Below are 3,305 nucleotides of genomic sequence, written 5' to 3'. Positions count from 1 at the left end.
ATGAATGAATGAATGGAGATTGCTTTCTGTTACTTTTCCTTACATATTTTATAACCATTAACGACGTACTCACTGACACTATAAAAATATATATAAGAAATATTAATAGTTATATATAAAATGTGAACTCAAAGTAATATAAATATATAGAATATACATAACATTATTCAAATTATACAAACAAATTAATAGGTGTACATAGTATATACATGAAATCTAATAGAAACGTAAGAAATAGGCAAAAATCTTATAAAATGTGTATACCGTATGTCCAAAAAGTATTCAACTTTATTTCTTTCTGCTGTAAGTAATTGTCAAAGGGGTGGGGAAACTGAGGGTAGTGGTAGAAGGGACTTTCGTACGCATGCGTGATTTTTTGCTGACTCGCAACACTGCCGGATGCGTCTGTGGCTGCCAGATAGCGAAGTGGTGTAACACGTGTTCGTCGCATTCTCGTTCGCTCAAGATGACAGAACACTTGGAGCAGCGATACTGCATTAAGTTTTGTCAGAAACTTGGCGATACCCAAGCGGAAACAGTCTGCAAAATTCAGCAGGCTTTCTGCGATGATGCAATGGGGGTCACTCAAATTAAAGAGTGGTTCAACCACTTTAAACATGGCCGTATGTCGGCGGACAGTGAGCAGTGTTCCGGGAGACCGTCAATGCTGCTGTCATTGAAAAAGTGCGGACACTGATCATGGAGGACTTTCGTTTGGCCAACTGTGAAGTTGCTGATGAGGTTTGGATCAGCAGAGGTTCCGCAAACACAATTTTAACTGGGGATTTGAGCATGCGAAGTGTGGCGGCAAAATTTGTGCCCAAGCTGCTTTCGCCAGAGCAGCAACAACTCCGCCTTGAGGTCGCTCAGCACATGCTGGAGTGCGGCAACAGGGATCCTGATTTCCTGAAGACTGTGATCACTGGTGACAAGTCATGGGTGTACGGATATGACCCAGAAACCAAGGTCCAGGCGTCACAATGGAAGTGTCCAACATCCCCGAGGGCCAAAAGAGCACGACAGGTTCGGAGCAGTGTGAAGGTGATACTGACTTTTTTTCGATTACCGGTGTGTTGTGCATCATGAGTACACACCACTAGGCCAGACTGTCAATGAGGAGTACTACCAAGAAGGCCTTCGCAATCTTTGTGATGCAGTTCGGCGCAGGAGACCGGAGCTGTGGGACGCACGCAACTGGGCAGCTGCATCATGACAACGCTCCAGCTCATTTATCACACCTGATCCAGGGTTTCCTGGCCAAGCACGGCATTCCGCAGGTTCGCCAGGCTCCCTACTCTTCTGACATGGCTCCTTGTTATTTCTGCCTGTTCCCGAGATTGAAGACACCGCTAAAAGGCTGCCGTTTTGACAGCTGCGAGGACATCATACAGAACGTGACGGCGCAGCTGCACGCCATTCCAAAAGAAGCCTTCTAGAATTGCTTCCAGCGGTGGAATGACCGCTGGACTAAGTGTGTGGAGTCACGACGGGCCTACTTTGAAGGCGATTAGGTATTGCAACCACCATACAGAACTTTTTTTCCCGGCCCAAGGTTGGATACTTTTTGGATAGAGTAGTATTTATAAATAAAAACGTGAAATATACATAATATAGTAAAATTATACAAAAACAATAGATACACTTTAGTTAAACATAATGTATAAAAATATATTAGAATATTAATAGAGTATATAAAATATTAACTAAATATAAGTATATAGAATATACATAAATTTATTCAATTTATATATAATCAATAAAGATACATAATATATATACAAGAAAACTAATGAAAACATAAGAAATAATCACAAAGCATTAAAAATATATAAAGTATATATAGGTATTATTAAAAGCGGAAAATATACATAATATATGAGCATTATACAAAACAATAGAAAAGACTTAAGTTAGACAAAAAATATATAAAAACATATTAAAATACAAGTAGAAATGTTATATTTTAGCGTCCTGTTGCACTGATTTAAGTTCATGATTTGTTTAATCCGTCTTGCAGTGCGTACATTTATCTATCTTCTTCTCTCACTACATGTTTCGGCATAAAAATGCCATCTTCAGGTGCTACTCAATTCACGTCAAACTAGTACATTGTATGCCTTGTCTTCACTTTAAAATAACTAAAATATATGTCCATCATATATATTGACAAATGTCAATCGTAAAAATATTAAAACTGTTCAGGATTCCCGATCGCTACGTCGTATTTTATTACACCAGTCATGCTCATCCTACTCTGTTGGAGCTCTTCTTCCCTATCGTGTGTATTGTGTTTCTGTTGCGTCTTGATCTAGCGACTGCGTGCGTTATGTTTGTGGACAACAACGCCGTCATCCAGACTTCGGGAGTGGATACGCCGCCAATCACAAACCTTTCTTGAAAAGGGCATCATGATGCCTTAAGATAGTTGGAAAAAAAAAATGTGTTGACTCCAGAGGGGAGTACCTTTAAGACTGACATGTGCAAGTAAGTGTTGTACAATTATGGTTTTTAAAATCAAAATGAGTCCCAGTCATATTTGAACCACCTTATACATATTTTTTTTTCAAAATATATGTAAACATTAATAAAGATACATAATATATATACATGAAAACATAAGAAATAGTCACAAAACATTAAAAAGTATATAACATATGTAAATATTAATAAAACAAAATATACATAATATTGTGACATGTTGACCCCTACCTCCCCAGCTGCACGTAGCGGTAACGTAGCGCTCGCGTAATAGGCGAGTAATCACCCCGCAACTCTTCCCGTGGTGACGTCACGAGCGGAGCCGACGTTAGCCGAGTCCCCGCAACCTTGAAGCTATGCAAAGCGAGTCAACAGCGGTGACGTCACCAAGGGGTAACAGCGTCCTAGGCTATACGTCACGTCACACTAGCAACAGCGAACGGAATAAATGCCGGCTGAGCAGCAAGCGAGAGCCAGTGTGTTATCAACGAGTTCTCAGTTCGCAAGTTACGAGCTACAGACGCGTGCGCGAGAATCAGTGATAGTTCGGGATAACCAGTTACATCTGGAGTGGGTAATTCAGGGAGACTTGTATAGCTCCCGCGTTATTAGAACGTGAAGACAAGTGAAGATTGTGTTAAGAGATTTTGTTGTAGGGTTTGTAAAGTGTGGAAACCCGTAACATTGTGATAATTAATTGTAGCCGATATTTGTAGATGGTTAAATAAACCAATTAACCATCTCTACTGCATATTCAGTAACGAAACACGTTACAATATATTGAAATTATACAAAACAGTAGAAAACACTTAAGTTAGACATAAGTA

This window comes from Cryptotermes secundus, unplaced genomic scaffold (genome assembly GCF_002891405.2).
Source record: "Cryptotermes secundus unplaced genomic scaffold, Csec_1.0 scaffold1088, whole genome shotgun sequence".
Lineage (NCBI taxonomy): Eukaryota > Metazoa > Arthropoda > Insecta > Blattodea > Kalotermitidae > Cryptotermes > Cryptotermes secundus.
The sequence above is the reverse complement of the archived record's forward strand: the minus strand, read 5'-3'. Positions refer to the sequence as shown.